The following is a 22,432-nucleotide window of genomic DNA, read 5'->3' as shown; positions in this document are numbered from 1 at the left end:
AAAAATGTCTTCAGAAGTCTAGGGTCTACTAAGAGACAAGCCCCTTTATCATTTTTAAGATTTAGTGAAGGATTTGCTTCTTTGGCGCAGTCTCTTTCCTGGCTAGCAAAGCTATTTCCTCTTCTTCACTCGTGCTGCTTTAGTTAATCTGGACCAGTTGCAAAGGATTGATTTTCTGGGGAAAGAAATGAGCTGTTTTGCTCTGTAAACACTTTCTGTGGGTGCTTGGACACATGAGGAGATGAATGAACAAATGAAAGATCTTTCCTAACACTGCTAGTTTACCAAGAGCAAACAGGAGATGAAAGCATCTTTGTTTTGATTTCCAACTTTTCTTCAGAGGAAATGCCCAGCCGTGACTGTTCATTGTTTATGAAAGTCTCAAGCAATTAGTTTTTTGTCAGAGCTGTTGATGGTTTCTTGAAAGGGAAATGTGAGAAAAAAGAAACGTAGCTAAGAGACAGAAATACTGTATTTGGGCTATATGGTTGGATTTAAATCTACAAATCTCCAATACCATTCCATTCTCCTCTGGCAAAAATTTGGGCAATATTTACCTTATCAATTTTTGCTGCAATCACTGTCTACTCTGTTTGTTTTTCACTAGATTTCCCTCCAATGCTAAGAAATATATTAAACTGACATTATATATATTTTAATTTCCTCATGTTAAATCCTTTGCTACAACCCCTGGCTATAATTCTGGTTTTGTATCAGTACTCTGTCTCAACATAGGAACACTGGGCATTGAGTTCTTTTCGGTTCAACAAATATTTATCAAGGATAAACTTTAAATCAAAAGTAATGGTACTCATGTATGCCATACTAGGGCATTTGGACTGTATTCTGTAGATTAACGGGGACTTTGTAGGTACTCAAGCAGTGGAGTAAAATAATGGTATCTCTATCAGCGTTCTGATAACAATGTACATAGTGTTTTTGAGAGGACTGTTAGGAGGTAACTATGGGTGACATAATCAGGTCTGTTAGAAGGAGAGATTCAGGAAACATTTGCAAGATAGCAAGTTTGGTGGCTGGTTGCTTGGGGCCTTGAGGAAAGAGACAATCGGTTGTGTTTCTGTGGTGAGGAGGGGGGCATGTCACCAGGACAGGACAGAGACAGCAAGAGGAGGAGAGGGTTTAGATGAGATAGGAGCACGTGACCGGAAACTAGATCTGGGGTTTGTGAGCACTTAGGTGTAATGTGAAGGTTTGTGTCACAATGAAAGTGCGTTTTCATGCATCTCACCCACTTTTTCTCTGTTCTATTTTATGTCTTAGTTAGGAAGACTTCAAACCAATATTATTTTTCCCTCATGCAGATAAATAGGAAGTCTGTAATGATATCCAGAGGTCTTTGTCTTTAAATTTTCATGTGTTCCTCCATTTCCAAATGGACCAGCAGCAAACACATTTGCTTGTTTGATAAGTTACCTTGTGTTACTCCTTTACAGTTCTAAGTTCCAAGGAAACAAACTACATCATTGCCAAGACTTCAATAGGCACGAAGCAAAGTCAACGTAAGCAGTCAAGGTCAATGTTAGGAGGGCAACATTATAAAACAAACATGATTTTATTTTGTTAATTGACAACTCTAGCATTCTGTTACTTTGCGTGTTTTATTTCCAAAGAAACCCCTATACAATTTTATGTTTTCTGGGATCTTAAAACCCACTAGAATCAACACTGAGATAATGCTAAAGACTTAGGACTTCCAATACATTTTAATCTGAATTTTGAGATGTAAAATAAAAGTATGGTATATCACTCACAAGCAGAATTTGTAATAAGTTTTCAATCCCTTTTCAATGTTAAAAGAATGGATGTTCATTTAATAAATTTGTGAATATGTATAAACAACAAATTGAGAATTCAAAAAGGAAAAGGTATATTATTATTACACTTTCTTATTAATTTATTAAAAATACTTAAAACATTTTCTATTAGTAGTAATAGACAGTGAAATTATAAATTATATAACATTTTTGTTTTTACAAATATTATATGATATCACTTATATGTGGAATCTAAAAAATAGTACAAATGAACTTATTTACAGAATAGACTCACAGACACAGGAAACAAACTTACGGTTACCAAAGGGGAAGGAGGGGAGGGATAAATTGAGAGTAGGGGATTAACAGATGCACACTACTGTATATAAAATAGATAAGCAGCAAGGATTTAATGTATAGCACAGGAAACTATATTCAGTATTTTTTAATAAACTAAAATGGAATAAAAATTTTAAAAAGAATATAAATATAAACATATATATGTATAACCGAATCACTTTGCTGTACACCTGAAACTAACACAATATTGGAAATCAACTATGCTTCAATAAAAAAATATATTTTTTCTTTATAAACGTTTGCACAGTTCTTAAAGACCCAGAAAGTAACTCCACATTTTAGAAGATGTAAATCTGTTTTATTTTTACTGCTCTAGATGGGGAAACAAAAATCGTTAGGAAACATCTGGTCTCTGAAGAAGCAGAAATTCCACAGAAAATCTCAATTGGCCTATTTCATAACAATTTCTTTAGAGAAAATTGGAACTACCATAATCCTTGGGAAACAACCCAGTAAAAGTGTAGCTTTCCATTTCTTGAGAATGCCTGAGTATGTTTATTGTTCACTGATGACCAAATTAAAGTGGCAGTCAACCCTCCAAAAGATGGCAAGATGATGCAGCTTTTTTTTTTTTAACATCTTTATTGGAGTGTAATTGCTTTACAACGGTGTGTTAGTTTCTGCTTTATAACAAAGTGAATCAGTTATACATATACATATGTTCCCATATCTCTTCCCTCTTGAGCCTCCCTCCCTCCCACCCTCCCTATCCCACTCCTCTAGGTGGTCACAAAGCACGGAGCTGATCTCCCTGTGCTATGCGGCTGCTTCCCACTAGCTATCTATTTTACGTTTGGTAGTGTATATATGTCCATGCCACTCTCTCACTTCATTGCAGCTTAGCCTTCCCCCTCCCCATATCCTCAAGTCCATTCTCTAGTAGGTCTGTGTCTTTATTCCCATCTTACCCCTAGGTTCTTCATGACCTTTTTTTTTTCTTTTTCTTAGATTCCATATATATGTGTTAGCATACAGTATTTGTTTTTCTCCTTCTGACTTACTTCACTCTGTATGACAGACTCTAGGTCCATCCATCTCACTACAAATATCTCAATTTCATTTCTTTTATGGCTGAGTAATATTCCATTGTATATATGTGCCACATCTTCTTTACCCATTTGTCTGTCAATGGACACTTAGGTTGCTTCCATGTCCTGGCTATTGTAAATAGAGCTGCAGTGAACATTCTGGTACATGACTCTTTTTGAATTATGGTTTTCTCAGGGGATATGCCCAGTAGTGGGATTGCTGGGTCGTATGGTAGTTCTATTTTTAGTTTTTTAAGGAACCTCCATACTGTTCTCCATAGTGGCTGTATCAATTTACATTCCCACCAGCAGTGCAAGAGGGTTCCCTTTTCTCCACACACTCTCCAGCATTTATTGTTTCTAGATTTTTTGATGATGGCCATTCTGACTGGTGTGAGATGATATCTCATTGTAGGTTTGATTTGCATTTCTCTAATGATTAATGATGTTGAGCATTCTTTCATGTGTTTGTTGGCAGTCTGTATATCTTCTCTGGAGAAATGTCTATTTAGGTCTTCTGCTCATTATTCCAAGACGATGTAAGAGCCAAGACTGTATGTCTCAGAAACATTTGGGGGAAGAACTGGTCCTTTGGTATCTCTAGAACTTTCAGTCTTATTACCCCCGCATTAAGAATCAGCATTTGAATTCATATCTTTTTTCCAATCTTTGCTGCCCTCTAGTGACTGATGGTACACTTCTTTTTCTGCTTAAATCTACTTAATCTATATCTAATTAATGTTCTAATTATTGTGCTGAACTAAATATTTATGGGTAGCCAATGTTTTAAGATTAGCAGTGTTTAGGTAAAACATCAACCTTGCCTTAAGGTTAATCCCAGTAGTCTCCCAGTATAAACTGGCTGGGTTACTCACCATAACTAACATAATTGTTCAGAAGAGAAGTTATATTCCAAGTTATTAAAATAGCAGCAGTGAAAGTGTAATTTGGCATACTATTTTGGGTATAGTGGCACTATAACTGTACTTAACAGACTCATACAAAATTTTCACATCTTAAGACAAGTAATGCCATATTAGATACAATTAGTACCTAAAAAGTAACTGAAAAATATAAACTAAAATAAACATAAGTATTTATACAAAGATATTCGTAACTTAATACAAATAATAACACAAAATTAAGACTAAGAGTATATCATGTGGCCAATATTGAGAAATTCTTATAGAAGTGTGTTGTGTATGGATGTATATATATATGTATATATACACACACACATATCTACATATGTATGTATACACGTATATATACATACATATCTAATAAAATTTTGTCATCATGTTGCTATTTAAAATTGAAAATATATGGATTATATAATTGCATGATACTCTCAACCATATAGAATAAGGAATTTAAAGTATAAAATACAGTAGTTAGTATATAAAAATGAAGAACAATAAATTAAGAAAGGGGTTTTACCACTTATAAATGAAAAGTGAATTTGTATTTGTGTGTGTGTACTGATTTGTTTTTACTGTATGAATGAATAATTTGCATGAAAAATAGAGGAAGTGGCATGTGTACGCATGATAGGGCTTGGTGAAATACTGTCAAATATTTCCATTTCACCTTGCTTGGATCACAGCTGAGGTGCAGAGATTTAGAGTGCTGGGCTGAATTTCTCCTTAGCTATTATGAAAAATTCATGGCCTCAGGCAAGATTTCAATCATTGTCACATTTCTAAAGGTGAAAAATAAAAAGCCCACCTTTATGCACATGAATACTCCCAAATGGTAACATCTATACCGTGATGCCTACAATGATTTAATGAAAAAGGGGAAAAAAGCTCATCTTTGGTGACTTGTAAAACTTTTAATTGGTTCTACTATAAAAATTTTTCTACTTAAATTCAGAAGTCGTTACTGAATTCATAACACCACTAAACTTGTCATAAAATTCTAAAGCCAAATGGATGAGTAGAACCATTCTGTTTTACCTTTTTAAACTCTCACATTCACTGTTCTAGTTTCCCCTCCTGGAAATTCTCATCTACGACTCATTTATCTCCTTCTCCTTTCCACTCGGGGTGGGCATTACCCCCAGTCTTGTCCTCTGTCTTTCTGTTTCCATCTCTATACTCTTACTCCCTCAAGCCTTAATGATCTCCACATAGATACCTCTACACTCAGCCTCTGCAACCCTGACGGCTTTCTTAATTCCCATTCTGCATTCACAGCACACGGGCCCTTGGTCCTTTCACTGTCAACTCCAGCACACGTGCAAAGTTAAGTTCCTCTTAAACAAATTGGAAGGGTGTTGGAGATTGTTGAGCTTAACTTCCCCACTTTTAAGCTAAAGAAAGTGAGTTTTATTTTTCTGTTTTTACTTTGTTTTTAATTGAAGATTTACAATGGTATGTTAGTTTCAGTTGTACAACAAAGTGATTCATATATATATATATATATATATTCTTTTTTTACATTCTCTTCCATTATAGGTTATTACAAGATATAGTATTGAATATAGTTCCCTGTGCTCTACAGTAGGTCCTTGTTGATTATCTATTTTATATATAGTAGGATGCATATTTTAACCTCAAACTTCTAATTTATCTCTCCTCCTTTCTTTCCCCTTTGGTAAACTGAAGTTGGTTTTCTATGTCTCTAAGTTTATTTCTGCTTCGTGAATAAGTTCATTTGTATCATTTTTTTAGATTCCACATTTAAGCAATATAATACAATATTTGCCCTTCTCTGTCTGACTTACTTAGTGTGATAAAGAAGATGTGGTACATATATACAATGGAATATTACTCAGCCATAAAAAGAATGAAATGATACCATTTACAGCAACATGGATGGACCTAGAGAAAGTGAGTTTCAGAAGTAAATTTACTAGACCAAGTTCACAAAGTAACTGGGGATGGAATGAGGATTAGAAATCATGTTGTCTGACTGCCAATCAGTCCAACATACTTCCTACTGTACCAAGCCCCTCATTCCCCAGCTAATTTCAATTTCCTCTCCTATATGATTTTTTCCAAAATTCTCTTCTGTCACACAGGCATGAAATCATAGGATCATTTAAAGTTTCTTCTTCTTTGCTCCAAAGTCGAGTCATTCTGTTCCATCCCATTAATCCATTGATTCCTCTTTGCAATAACATCTGTACCTGCCCCTGTCTTTTTTTTATTATTATTATTATGATCTGCTTAGTAATATTTATTGGTGCTGATATAATGTTTAGTCATGATGAAAAGGAAATCATGAAAGAGAAAAGTAGCTATTTTTAAAAAGTACATTCCATAACTCCTTGTTTAGTTTTACTTCTTTTAAAAATCTAAATCTAGGCAGGTGGGAAGAATTGGGAGATTGGGATTGACATATACACACTACTATGTATAAAATAGATAACTAATGAGAACCCACTGTATAGCACAGGGAACTCTACTCGGTGCTCTCTGACGACCTAAATGGGAAGGAAATCCAAAAAAGAGGGGGTATATGTATATGTATGGCTGACTCACTTTGCTGTACAGCAGAAACTGACACAGCGGTGTAAAGCAACTATACTCCAATAAAAAAAATCTAAATCTAAGGGATATTCCTTACTGTCCCCATCTTAGTCTGTTTGGGCTTCTGTAAAAAAGACACCATAGACTGATTGGCTTATAGAGTCTGCCAGCACCATGACCTTGAACTTCCAGCCTCCAGAACTGTGAAGAATAAATTCCTGTTGTTTAAGTGCCCCTCTCTTAAAAAAAAAAAAAAAAAATCACATAAATCTATGTCAAGGAGTTCTGCAAGGCTTATAACAAAAAATAGTAGATCATGTCTACATTTACTTCTCATCCTAGAATTCTGTCCCAAGAGGTAGTTTTGAATATTTTACCTGTGGCTTCTGAGATTCACCTCCATGTTTCTAAAAAATAGGCTGATAGTATTACTTTGTGATTTTCCATCTTTTAAAGTTATAATAACTCTTTATACATTTCCTTGGAAGATAAGAATGTATTTCTTTAAAATGTTAACCTCATCCCTTTCTGATCACGTTAATGTAATTATTTAAGTTTTTGGTAAAATAAACTTTTGGCATTTTCATTATTGTGTTTATATAAATGTTATTCACACCAGAGTCACATAAGTTCACTGTGGTTACTTCTTTCTGGTGCAACTTTTGGTTTTCTTGGGGATTAGTACCAGTTAGTTTTATTTTGGTTTAAGTTTTCTATGTACCTATTGCCATGTTTCATCTGCAGACACTTGGAGAGAAGGGTAACTCCTTCCTTCAACCCACTGATCAAATCAGATAATTTATCAATTTTGCTTTATTCTTGGAGAGTTTCTCCCTGGACCCGCTCTGTGCAGCCCTGATCTAGGTTCTCTAGAACAGCTGCTCTGCCCCTTCTCCTGGGCTTTCCATTCACCGTCATTGTGGGAGCTTTATACACTTCTGTCCTCTTTTAGACCTGCCATCAGAATTCCAAGTTTCCTGTTTCTTGGTAATTCTTTCATTTTAATGAAGTTCATCTTTTTGTAGTTTCTTGAGAAGTGTATGGGAGATGATTTTTTTTTTAAAGAACTTGCCTAAACGAAAATGTTTTATTCTACCTTTCTCATTTGGCTGAAAGTTTGTCTGGGTTCAAAATTTAGATTGAAAATCATTTTTTACAGAATATAGTAGGCACGAATGCTTTTTCTTTCAGCTTCAAAGTTGCTGTTCAGATGTCAGATACTATTCTGATTGCCTGTTCTCTCTGAATCTCACTTCCCTGAAGTTTTACTGTGTTGTGCTTTGCTGTGAAAATCTTTCTCCCATTTTGGGAGATACTAATCAGTCTTTTTAATCTATAAATCCAGACATTTAAGTTCTGGGTGTTTTCTTATTTCTTTCTATATAATTTCCTTTCTTTCAATTTCTTCTGTGTCTCTTCCTGGGACTGTATTATTTGACTGTTTGAACTTTAGGATTAGACCTCTATAATTTTACCTATTCTTATTTCCCATTTTGCTTTTTGGTTATATTGATACCTTCTGGAAGATTCCCTCATCTTTATATTTCAACCTTTCTATTTAATTTTATTTCTGCTACTGTATTTTTAATTTCCAAGAGTTTAATTATGTGAAAGCTTCTCTCCCATTTTAACATAGTATTCTCAGTGTTCTCATTTTATGGATGCATCACATACTTCCATCTCTCTAAGGCTGTTGCTTATAGGGTGTCTTTGATTGCTTTCTGCCATCCCCTGCACTGCTCTGGTTCTTCTGCATTGCTTATTTTCTTTTTCCTCTGTATTTCTAGTTAGTGGCATGGATTTCCTGAGATTTAAGAGTAGGGCCCTAGAAACAGATTAGAAGCTTTGTATGCAATTTCAGGTCTTATTGACCAGTGGAATTTCTTGTAATATCCTTAGGAATGCAGTTGTTTTTATTGTCACTACCTCTTTCTGTTGAGTGTTTTTTTTGAACCACTGAGGTTCCAAAGAGATGAACCCCCTAGGGTTCCACCTGTGAGAGAGGCCTTGTTACTAAAGTTGTGGAAAAGTGGGGGAAGTATTTTATGGATCTCACTGTTCAGTGTGTAGACCTTCCTGGAAATCCCTTAATTTTCATATGGCCTCTTACCGTTGACTGTGTCTGCTGTCTCTGGGTCCAAGTCTCTCCAGAGAATAATCTTCCATTTTCTGTTGGGTCAGGACATTGTTAGGATCTGACTTTTCTTGTTTAAAATTAGAGGGAATGCAAAGGTTTAACGCTTCTTATGGAAAGTTTCAACCCATCTCTGTGCCGTCTGCCTGTTCTACACCTCAGCGTTCAGAGAGTCTTCCCTGGATTCCAGAGCTTGAATTCACGAGCATCTTGACCCCTCACCCTTGCATCTTGCAGACACCGTCTCTCTTCTTCCTCTAGTCTTCATTTTCTGCTTTTATATCTTCCAATTCTTCTTTGCATCTCAATTTTGTTGTCCCCATTTCTTGCCTTTCTTTTGTAGTGTTATACCTTTTACACATTTCTGTACTGAATTTTGTGGAATTGTAGGAGGAAATGAGAGTGGATTCTACACGATTCACCAAAATTCGTTTCCTCTCTTGTTTAATCCCATTGCCATTGCCTGAGATCACACATTAATCACTTACTGCTGGGATAATTAAATTGGTTCCTGACCAGCTAGTTTCCTTCTTCAAGTTCCTTTCTTCAACTCGTACATCTGGGTAACTGCCACCAAAGACAACTCTAAGATCTCACTCTGATTGTATCACTTGCGTGCTCAGAAAACTGCAGCTATTCTGAAATATCTAAATAGTAATTTTTCCACCCATCCATAATCTACCCAAATTTCCAGGCTTATCTTCTGCCATGCTTCTATATAAACACTTTTCTTTCATGTAAGTAACTTTTCTTTTTGTCTTCAAAATGTGTATCTGTCTTCCCACTGTTTTAAGAAAAACCTATTCTTCCTCTTCATTTAATCTTACTTAGTCTTCTCACCTCCTCCAAGAAGTCTTCTTCTTGACTCCGCCAGCAGAAAAAAAATTCTTTATGCCAGTTTTATACTCTATTCCTTTCATTACAGCATCTGTAACACTTAGTTTTTATATTTTTATCTTTCTCTATTAGACTCTAAGCTGCATTGAAGGCAAAGATCAGAACATATTTCTTGTTGTAGATCCCTTTTCAATAAATATTGAGCACCTACTGTGTGACACATCCTGTACTGAATGTCCTTCAGGCTTTCCTTAGGCAAAGGCAGACAAAGGCATGTGGGCAGTAGTTTCAGAAAGAAGGAAAGCTGAGAATGGGATCCCAGTGGCCAGCTGGAGTTCAGAAAGCAGACTTGAGTTTCTAGAGGATGAATGAAGACAAGAGTCATCTGAAGTCATACAGAAAATGAAAATAAGGACCCAATTCTATGAGTGGTCTCCACAAGTAGGTGATGAATAAGGACATTTCCTCCTTGTTAGTCAAGGCACGAGAGGTCAAAGGTGGACTAGAGTGAGAATGACTTGATATAATTAGCGATGTTGAACATCTTTTCCTCTTGGCAATCTGTATGTCTTCTTTGGAGAAATGTCTAATTAGATCTTCTGCCCATTTTGTGATTGGGTTGTTTGGGTTTTTTTTGATATTGAGTTTGGTTTTTTTTTGATATTGGTTTTTTTTTTTAAACATATTTTAATGTTTTTTGATATGAGCTCTTTGTATATGTCAGTTGCATCATTTGCAAATATTTTCTCTGAGTCTGTAGGATGGCTTTTTGTTTTGTTTATAGTTTCCTTTGCTGTGCAAAAGCTTTTAAGTTTAACTAGGTTCCATTTGTTTATTTTTGTTTTTGTTTCCTTTACTCTAGGAGACAGATCCAAAATATATTGCTGAGATTTATGTCAAAGAATGTTCTGCTTAGGATTTTCTCTAGGAGTTTTACAGTATCCCGTCTTACTTTTAGGTGTCTAATCCATTTTGAGTTTATTTTTGTGTATGGTGTTAGAGAATGTTCTAATTTCAATGAGGTATCATTTCACACTGGTCAGAATGGCCATCATCAAAAAGTCTACAAATATTGTAATAAATGCTGGAGAGGGTGTGGAAAAAAGGACACCCTCCTACATTGTTGGTGGGAATGTAAATTGGTACAGTCACTATGGAGAACAGTATGGAGATTCCTTAAAAAAACTAAAAGTAGAGCTACCATATGATCCTGCAATCCCACTCCTAGGCATCTATCTGGAGAAAAGCATAATTCAAAAAGGTACATGCACCCCCCTACAGGACATGTACAATAGCCAGGACATGGAAGCAACCTAAATGCCCATCGATAGAGGAATGGATGAAGAAGATGTGGTACATATACACAATGGAATATTACTCAGCCACAAAAAATAATGAAATAATGTCATTTGCAGAAACGTGGTTGGACCTAGAGATTATCATACTAAGTGAAGTAAGTCAGGCAGAGAAAGACAAATATCATATGATATCACTTATATGTGGAAGTTAGAAAAACGATATAAACTTATATACAAAACAGAAGTAGACTCAAAAACATAGAAAACAAACTTACGGTTACCAAAGAGGAAGTGGGGAGAGGGATAAATTAGGAGGTTGGGATTAACATGTACATGTTGCTATATATAAAATAGGTAACAAACAGGGGCCTACTGTATAGCACAGGGAACTGTACTCAATATTTTATAATAATATATAAGGGAAAAGAATCTGAAAAATAATAGATATGATGTATGTATAACTGAAACACTTTGCTGTACACCTGAAACTAACACAACATTGTAAATTAACTATACTCCGATAAAAAAAAAAAGAATGACTTGATATAGAATTAAGTTGAGTTACTGAAGGGAGCTTTGGCATCCTTTATCTCAGACAGGGTAGGTCCTCACATGCTCTAGCCTTTGCAGGACGGAGCCACTGCGAGTTAATGAAACATGGAGCTGTGAAAGACTAGATCCCTCTACACTTCACAGGAAGCTTTTTGACTCCAGGATGTGACTATCACTGTCATTCCAAGGAAGAGTTCTTTCTATACTCTTCTCCTAATGATTTTCAAGGGCAGAGTCCACGTGCTGAAGAAGGTTGCTTTGCTTCTCGTTAGCTTTTAAATTAAGTTTATGTGGTAAAGCAGTCGTTCCTTATGCCTAATCACAGCAGTCTTGCTTTATTTATTCGAATTATGAAGAGCTTTAGATTTCTATATTATCCAGCCTCACACTGACTACGATTTTGTAAGTTATAGTCTTTTATGAATTAAAAAACCCTACCCATCTAGAAATTGTTGGAGTGTAGGGACCATGGTTAATCATCTTTTTAGCATATTTAGCGTATTGGAAATTTTCATCTGAAGAGTAATGGGGAAAATAGTAGGTTTAGCATCTAAATGTATAGGTTTGTGTATCAACAATTCTATTGACTAATTTTGTGACTTTGGTCAACTACCTACACTCTTAGGGTCTCAGTTTTCTCATTTGTTATTGCAAGAGAGTTTTCCTTGCAAATAGATGGTTGTGAGGATTAAACAAGAAGTATATGAAAATCCTTTGTGATCACTAAAGCACTTCAACCACAGAGATTTTGGGTATTAATTGAAATGAACAAATGTACGAAAGCGCTCTGGTTGACTCCTGTCAGTTATTTTTCTCCCGTAACTGTACAGAAGACTCTTTCCTGCTTTATTAATGAAGATGTCATATGAGACAATGATTAAGAAGATTGACATATTATCCTTCCCACAAAATTCCAATTATGTCCCTGACAGTATGCCTAAAATACTCTTAGTTTCAATTTTTCCAACTAAGTTTTGAGTCTTCAATAGACACATGTTACCATAAAAAAGCAGCATAGAGGAGGTGACTTAATAATGCATGAACAGCCAGTTATATATTTGTATGGAATAACATAGCAGCAGAAAGTATAACCTAAAGAAAAAAGTGCTAAGAAAGATAGGAGAATAAAAAGATCTATGCTTCTCCAGAGTAAAGATACACTGTGACTCTGGGGATAAAGAAGTGGTATTTTGAACACATGGATTCCTTTTACTCACTGCTTTGCTTAGTTTCCTTCCTAACTTCAGTTTAATGGGTAGCTAGGCATTCTCCCTCTCTCGATATTTTTATTGCATTGACAGCTCTAGACTGATACACATGTTAAGGCTTCTTTGAAAATGTGGTAAGAATAGTTACCTACTGCCTGTGAATCCTTGGCAAACCCTCAGAAGGACTATTTGTAGTAGATATTTTCCTAGTTTTGCCCTGTAATGATGTGTAGTAATGGTTAAACTACCTCTTAATGAATTAAACAAAATAAAGTTTACCAAAATTAACCAAGTGGAAATAAACATGAATACATTTCATGATTCTATTTAATTCCTTATTTATGCTATGTAATTTATTATTTTTGAAATATACGTAAAAGCCCCCTAATTTTCAATCCTTTCTGAGAGGTACAGGGAATAAAATCGTAGTCATTCTTGGATTCTGACCTGCTCCCTTGCTCACACTTTCAATATGCATTGAATGAAGTACGTACTATATATCATGTCTAGTATGTAGTTATCTTTAATATACAAGTCAACTCTCATTTAGTCAGCACCTGTTAAATGCAAAATACTCTGCTAGGAAAAGTCTGGGCAACTGTGTATGGGAGGTAGGTAAGGGTAGGGGAATGCTTAGATTTCTTTTTCCAATATTTTTCTTTAGTGCATACCATGTGCCTGACCTTTTACTGGATACCCAGGCTATAATGTTAAAAAAATCTCTGCTTTCGTGCAGCTCACATTATAGGGCAGAGACAGACAATACGCAGGAAAAGTAAGCATAGTATGATGGATGGTGTGAGTGCTACAGGGGCAAAGAAAATAGGCAAGCAGACAGGGAGTGCAGGGTGAGATCTGTGATCCCAAACACAGTCGACAAGGAGGGCTGCTCTGAGAAGATGAGGCAGGATGAAAACTCTAGGAGGTGAAGGAGCCAGCCATGAGGACGTCTGAAGGAAGACCGTTTCAGGCAGAGTGGACAGCAAGTGCAAATGTCCTGAGGCCAGAGCGTGCCCCAGATTCGTGGTTTAGCAAAGTGGCGAACGTGGCCGAAGCAGAGCTGGAGAGAAAAAGAATAACGGGAGGGATAGCAAAGAGAAAAGGGGAGCGTGGATGTGTTAAGTCCTTTAGGCATCACCGTGCCTCCCAGGTAAAAGTGCCCCCAACACCAGCGTCCTGACTCTAAACCCATGGACTCTTCCTCCTTTCCTCTTTCTCCATCCCATCCACCACCTGTGCTCAGAGGACCCAAGCGTGAAATAGACCCCTTCTCTTCTTCCCCACTGATGCTCCTCTAAGCCACAGGAACTTCCCACTGGACATGACCATGAGACCTCTGCTTCAACTGCTACCCACCCACCCCAATTCTTTCTCCATTCAGCAGCCATGTGATCTTCATGAAAATGTAGATCTGGTTATTTTACTCATAAAAAAAGCCCTCTCAAGGCCTCCAATCACACAGATTAAAATCATGACTCACTCTATGGCCTCTTTCTCTGACCCGCCAAGAGTATTTCTGCCGCCGGGCCTCTGTGGGCCCCGTCCCTTTATCCAAATTGTTCTGCCTCCTCATTTTACCATGACATTTAGTTTTTAATTTAAGATTAAAAAGAGAGCCCTTCAGTAATACCCAGTCTCAAGTAACTATCCATCCATTGGCACATCACTCACTTTAAATCTCTGGCCTGGGGGCTTCCCTGGTGGCGCAGTGGTTGAGAATCTGCCTGCCAATGCAGGGGACATGGTTCGAGCCCTGGTCTGGGAGGATCCCACATGCCACGGAGCAACCAAGGCCATGCACCACAACTACTGAGCCTGCGCGTCTGGAGCCTGTGCTCCACAACAAGAGAGGCCGCGATAGTGAGAGGCCCGCGCACCGCGATGAAGAGTGGCCCCCGCTTGCCCCAACTAGAGAAAGCCCTCGCACAGCAACGAAGACCCAACACAGCCAAAAAAAAAAACCAAAAAAACTCTGTCCTGCCCTGATACTCTTTGTGGGTGGCTCTTTTGTTAATTTTTTTCTTTTTCTGTGATGTATTGATATTTCCAGTTCTCACACTAATCTCTGCTGCTTGGGGTATTCTATTTCACTTTGATAAACTACCCTGAAGCTGGTGTCATTTAAAAACAGACTCACAGACATAGAGGACAGACGGGTGGTTGCCAAGTGGGAGGGACGTGGGGAAGGGATGGATTGAGAGTTTGGGGTTAGCAGATGCAAACGATTATATATAGGATGGATAACCACCAAGGTCCTCCTGTAGAGCACCGGGAACTATATTCAATATCCTGTGATACACCATAATGGAAAAGAATATGAAAAAGAAAGCATGTACATGTATAACTGAATCACCGTGCTGCACAGCAGAAATTAACACAGTGTTGTGAACCAACTATACTTCAATAAAATAAATTTAATAATTAAAGGATGGTTTGGTGGCAAGTCAGTGAGAAGTCTCCTCAGAGCAAATTAAATAGAAGTCATTTAAATTTTTTTCCCAAATAATGAGAATCCTGACGGTGCCTGATTCTGTTGCAGTACTCAGAGTCAGAGCCAGTGTTTCTGGTCCTTTCCATCAGAGCTGCAGGATAGCAGCCTCAGCTCTAGAAACCAAGGTAGGAAGAACTAATAACTGTATTATTAGTTTACAGTTTGAAAAGCTACATATATATATAAAATATTTAAAGAGAAGTGGATATGTATTCATTAAATAGAAGTTTTATTGGATAACTGCTTGCATATCAATGTATTGTTTCTTTAATTTAATGCTATAAAATGTACTCTCATTTACAGGTTAGACAGCTGTTGCTTTCATTTAATCTCTAAGTCTTGATTTTTCAACCCTGCAGGAAATGTGTCTTAAAAAATTCCTTTCCAGGGGTAAGAGTATAATTAGTGTAAGAACAATTCGTTCTAATGACAAGCTGACACCAGTTAAGACGAAAAACGTGAGAGACATCTCAGACAAATTTATGTCTCTTTTGGTTTAAAACCATCAGTCCTGACACACTCATCTTGCACTCACCATTCCTTCCATGGAGTTATTTATTGGATTTATGAAGAGCTTTTTTCTCTACTCACCCAATTTCATCTCCTTTGGCTCGGTGTCTGTCATGGTTCATACTTGTCTATCTGAAGGTATCAAGCCTGGTCAGGTTTGATTTGGTAAGAACGTCATTTCCTGTTTCCCACCTCACACAAATATTGACAACTGGGAAATAATGAACGGCTAATGCACTTTCAGGCAATTCTGAATTCAAAGACCTTTACGTTCTAACTGATTAATTGTCCCCCAAAGCCAAGTGGATTTGGATTTGCAGACTTACAGTTTTTAGGCTTCTGATTTGCCTTTTCTTCTTTTTCTTTTCTATTAAATGTGCTTTATAGTAGCAAACGTCATTGCTCCACATACATGTCAACAAAAATCTGCAAGGCGAAAGGCAAGATGTGCTAAATGGGGATTGACTTCCGCTCTGTAGTTAAAAGCAGTTATACTTTATATTCTCTAAAGGGAAGGGATGACATTTGATTTAGTGACCTAAATGGATGAAGCTGAGGCAGCCCATTCCTGGCATTTCATGGCTGACTTGAATAGGGCAGGGATTCTAGAAGTTTCCGGTTAGCAGTGTGGGACTAAGAAGTGCTGAGTCGGAGAGAAAAGGCAGAGTCCAAGTGGGACTGAGAAGACAGGGGTGTGCAGGGCTTTATAGTCGGAAGCAAATGGCTGGAACCACGGACTCCAACAGTAGGTACCAGCTCTCACTCGCAGAAGCACAAACCATCAGAAGTCACAGGTTGAGATCCCATGGGCCACCCTGCGGTGGAGACCAGAAGGGATCCTGCTCGTCACCGTGGGTTTCTGGTTCCCACTGAAGGAACTTCTTGTGAACATCTCAGAGTTTGTACAAGTGTGGCCTTCTCACTCGTGGAGAGATGGCTGTACCATTGAGGGGATATTCTAACATGCAGGCATCTCTAAGGGGCAAAATACTTAGAGCGTATTTTCCCAATGTTGCTTTAAACTCTCATTACCCGAGAGCACGCAGTTCTTCAGAGCAGGTGACATGGTCCTGGATGAGAAATTCTCTTTGCTCCCATGGAAACGCTAAGTCCACTGAACTTAGAAAGCTGGGTGCAGTGAAACTTCTCGTAGGAGTGTAGTAAAATAAATCACCATAGGTCCAATTTTGCATCATAAAACTATAACAAATATTTAAATGCCAATTTGGTAAGCATGTCATAAACACACTACAAAATAATTTGATATCAAATGATTGCAACGAAGAAATAAAATTTGTGACCAATAGATTTACGAAAGAAGGGAGACCCATAAAATCAGCATAATTTATTGTAGGAGTTTGAAATGCCATGATTAAAAAGCTCTAAAGTGGGAAGCAGTGTGCTGAATATTTTCCGTAACTATGCCATTAAAATACAAGCTTTCGTTAAAAAAAAGAAAAGAAAGCGAGATGGGTGCAATTACAGAAACGTGGACAACCTATAAAGCCTGACTTGCCCTAGCCCTGCCTGTCCCCCTCACTTTTCAAACATGCCTGTTACAAAGAAGGGTGTGAAGACAGGAATCTATGTTTCTTATTTATATAGATGAAAGTTGGTAATGCTTATAACAGGCTAAGGATTTATGTTACAAATTGTGAAAGTGTCAATTCTAGGGTTCCTTTATCCTCACACTGCAGAATGTTTGGGTAAGGAGCATTTCACTGTAGAACAATAAAAAAAATGAATTAAATGGCCACGGGTGGTGAGTTTGCTCCTCTGTTTTTCTCTTTGTTTCTAGTATTTTTGCTACTTGTTAATAATTCCCAGAGGGGAAAAAAAGGAAAGCACTATGTTTGCTCTTCGGGCATTTATGTAGTAAGATTTGAGAGCTGCTAACCAGGTGACCATGTAGTTTATCATATAAACCAATTCACTCTGAGAACAAAAAAGGAATCACACAACAAGAGGCTTCAACTGAGTCTCTCTTTGGCACAATGGGGTGTGTTCTTACCCTTTAGCTTTCTGATGACCTCTGTAGAAATGATCAGCATACCAATATGAGTTTCTTATAGAGGAATAACTCACGGTCTTTCAAATTTACTCAGGGCGCTGCATTCTCCGACTCCATCCCACCCAATGCCTAGGTTTAATACTCCAGTTGAAATTTTTTGTGGGTGAGAATATGGAAAGACTCCAAGAAGTTTTGTAACTCATTATGGACCTTAAATATCCACACCACACAAGTCCTCCTTTCATTAAATTGACTGTTGAAGGAAAGAAGACACGGAGGAAAGAGGGCTAGGAAGGAAGAACAATGGAAAGTAGTCAAGTTTCCGCCAAGTCATAAAAGAATCCAAGTACTTTTATCTGGTTCAGGCAGAAAGCATAAAAAATCTGGCCAAATACAGAGATTACGTCTTCTCTTGGGGAGACAAAACCGCGGTGATAACTCAGCACGAACATTCCTTAAAATGGTGCCTTTTTCTTTCCAGATGGTGGAAGCCTCCGAATTTTGCTTCTGAGCCACTAGAGGGCAATCGAGCCCTGGGGAGAAAACAGACTTTAATAAAGAACACTCCCTCGTGCCCCCATCCCGCCCCCAGATAAATCGCACACCATTAAAAGGGAAGGAAAGGCAGAAGTCACCGGGAGAATCGGGATGGAAGAAAACATGTTATAGCCCTAAGACACTTCTCCTTTAAGTACTGAAGTGCAGGAATAAAGGAAGGATCGTTTCAACATATCCCGAAAAGAACTGAAATGGAAATTCTCACATTTTACAGAACGAGAGAGGGACTGCAACGATTCTTTAAGTTGAGAATTATAAGAATCCCTCCCCCATCCTTTTTGGGGCAAATAGTCAATTACAGAAAATGGATTTTTGAAAGGCAAAGAAAAGGAGAAAATAGAGTGAATTGGGCTGTAATCATAGATTTTCAATCACCTAGCTCTTATATTTTGAACTCTTTCCTCCGGCGCTTTTTGTTATGATAATGAGTCTGTGTATGGGACTTAAATGATTGAACCTTTCCTCTCTCCACCTTTTTGCCTTTTCCTCCCGATGGAGGGTTCAAAGACTGGTAATGATGGTGACTGAGTTTCTACTGTTTTAGGTGTTTTTCAAAAATTCACCACATAAAACAAGATGAGATTATATATCTTAACAAAAATGCTTTATTTCCCTTTTTGCTCTGACCCCCGCAAAAGGAACAAGTCATTTTTGTGACTGATATGTTCTACTGTATCATCCTTTAAATTCAGAAATTTCTCAGTTTCTAAATGTATTCTTAGTATCAAGGCATCTGTTTTTTAGTACGGCATATGCTCAAGAGAGTTATAGAGGTGACATTTTGTTCAGGTTTAGAAAGGAATCTGGTGAAAAGACTTGCCCTGTTAGGGAGAAATTCAGTTTCTATCATTAGTACTTAGACTGTATATGTTTGCATGTTTTATTCGCCCATTACTTAAAAATCAAGACACTCATTACTTAAAAATCAAGACACCACTGAAAAAAAAAATGTGTTGCTAGATTTTTCCAGAGTATGTTTCAAATTTACGAAGAAAACAGAGTAGAAAGGAATTTGTCTATATGCATCGTTGCTTTAAGTAATAGTTGTATTCTGCAAAAGATGTTTGTCGATTGTTTTCTAAATGGAATCATATTTTTTTACATGACTTACATGAAAACTTCAGAGATGCTTTAGCTGTATTATTTGTCAGTGATTTCTAACATTTAGCTTTGAGGTTGTTTCTCTGTCTGGAAAGCGAACAACCCAAAAACACTCCCATGCATCAAACAGTTATTATTTAATAAAAGAACTCTGGAAATTTACTTTCAAATTGAAAAACCACTTGGCAATATGAAAAAGTAATCCTAATTTATCTCTTTTGTGAAATGTAGGCTTCCATTCTGAGTTTTCTGGAAACAGTTTCTACCCCTTCTTTATACATTTTGGTCAAGGATCATACTGACCGAACATGTCTAAAGTATTACTATATATAAATGGTATCCTTAATACAATAGCACAGGTAATACTCTCATTTCTCCTTTAAAGAATACTTAAGAGCTATATTTTCCAAGAGTTCCGGACAATTTCATAGTCCTATTTCTATTTAAATGAGGGAAATTTCTAAGGGAAAGATATTTTCTGCATTATCCATTCAATGACTGTCAGACGGATTCTGTTACTTTTCCCTAGTAAGTAGACATTTATTGTTGAAATAATTTTACCAGGAAAGCAAACGCTGTTGTTCAATACTACCTTTTCTGGGACTAAGATATTTGGGGTTTGGAAGAACAATCTTCTAAGTTAGTGTATTTGTTTCACTTTTCTAAAATAGCAACCTATTGCCTGAGAAAATGAAGGCAGAGCATCAAGTCTGTTGGGAGAAATAGAAAATGTACAAAAGAAATTTAACAGTCAAATAACATATCTATTTAGATAAAATTGCCTTAAACACACAGCTCTTACAGTTTTCAAATGTCAATCTAATTTTCTTTGAAAAATGAAACTAGGATTTTATGAATTTAAAGCTGTAGCACAGTAGCTCATGTATTTACTATATTCAGACCAAAGGTATCAGGTATTGAGTAGAATCATCATAGGATTAAAGCCAAACCAATCATGATCCAAAGTCTTCTTTCTCCCTTTACCTAGGTGGCCTCAAAGATGCCATGAGAGAGTGTGTGTGTGTGTGTGTGTGTGTGTGTGTGTGTTGGATGTGAGATTCCCTAGAAAATTAACTCAAAGGAAGATGAGTAATAATATATTTATTCATGTGATAGGTCATTAGTTAGATATAATTTTTTATCACTATGCTTATATTATTTCTACAAGTAAAAATCCTATTGACATATAACATACAATATTGTATTTATGCAATTCAAGGAGTTTTTATTATGTTGCTTTATGCTGAGAGGGTACAAACTTTTTAAAATATATTTATATTGTACACATAAGAGTTTCGATTTCATTGGGAATAGGCAATACATTCAAGCTGAGAGAAAAATTAAGGCCATAGAGATGATCATTACGACTGCTGTACTTAGCATTGTTCTCAGTGCTTTATAAGTGAAGACCTTCTTTAACAGCTTCATAAGTTACTGACACTATCCTCATTTTACAGATGAGTAAACTGAGGAACAGAGAGGTTAATTAAATTATCCAAGACAACACAGCTAATTAGTGGAGAAGCCAGAGGTCAGACCTAGTCGCTGTGGCCCCAGACCTTACACTCTTCATCACAGCACTGCACTGCTTCTTCTTGTGTGATTAAATGCCAGAAGGAGCTGTTCCAGCCCTCAAGTTCATGGGCTTTCATCAAAGTCATAGTAGTAATATTCATTATTGTAGTGGTTAAACAGGTGACTCAATATTTGGGTGAACAATTCATATCACCCTCCTTTCATGCCCATATTTTAATTGGCATTCAATTAAATTCATTGCTTCGTGTTTATGTGTTTTTAAATTGAATCTAATTTAAAAATTCTCAAGTTTCTCACATCTATCCATTTTGAGAAAGATATAATATTGTCTGGCGTTTTAACTAGATAGATTACAAACACAATTTTTATTGTGGTTATAAAAAAGAGGAAAAGCTTTTTAGCTTTCACTGACAGAAAAATCCAGAAGAAACAGTCTTTACTTCTGCCTACCCATTAATCAAAACGAAGGTAAATCTAGACCTTTTCGATTATTTAAGTCCCTGACTGACTTAGATAACATGATAGTGGACTTTTTCATTGCTTAATCGGATTTTGGGGATCTCAAAGTTCAACATGATGAAATCACTCATTCAAAAACTTCCATCAACAATACAAAGTATTATTTGGTATAGTTGCTGAGAACAAGCATTTGAAAAGCATAATTCAATGGAAGGTTCTCCAGTAGAATCTTGCCAGGGGCCATCATCATGGCTGGCATGACATTCACCTTGGTAACAGACTTCTCCCATTTCCCAATAATTTACACATTTAATAAAATGTGTATTGAGCTTCTATTATTATTACATGCCAGCCACTCTGCCATATTTCGTGAGGTATTGTGTCCTTATAATCTCTCTCTCTCTCTCTCTCTCTCTTTCTCTCTCTCTCTCACACACACACACACACACACACACACCCCATCCCTGTCCTTATGGAGCTTGTGTTGAAGGGAGAAGATAGAAAATTAAGCAAATAAGTAACTAAGGTAATTATCAGTTTTGAAAAGTGCTAGATGATTCTCTGGTGGTCCAGTGTTTAGGACTCCACACTTTCACTTCTGAGGATGCCGGTTCGATCCCTGGTTAAGAAACTGAGATTCCCCAAGCCGCACGGCACAGCCAAAAAAAAAAAACAAAAAAGAGAAGTGCTAGGAAAGAAACTTATAGGTGCTGTAATAGAGAAAAGCTGGAGGACGGGGGGCTGGATGGACCTCCAGGGAAGGTCTCCATGAGGGTTTAGTGAGTATATTCAACCTATCCAATGTATATATTTCTATTTTATTATTATTTGGCTGCATGATAGCTTTCAAGTAAATTCAGAACTTTTATAAAAGTAGCAAAATTTAAATAATACGTAGCAGCAGTTCCTAGCTGCCAAAATAATGATATAGCTATAAGTGCATATGAAGTTTGGAACTACAAAAAAAAAAGTAATTTGTAAACCTGTTTCTACTTCAGTGTAGATCATCTCAATTATATGACCAGCAGGTACCCATATTAAAATCCTGCAAATCCTATATCTAGAGTGTTGACTCCTAGTAACTTCTAGGTGTTTGCA

This window comes from Grampus griseus (assembly GCF_964374135.1).
Source record: "Grampus griseus genome assembly, chromosome: 4".
NCBI lineage: Eukaryota > Metazoa > Chordata > Mammalia > Artiodactyla > Delphinidae > Grampus > Grampus griseus.
Note: the sequence above shows the minus strand (reverse complement) of the source record.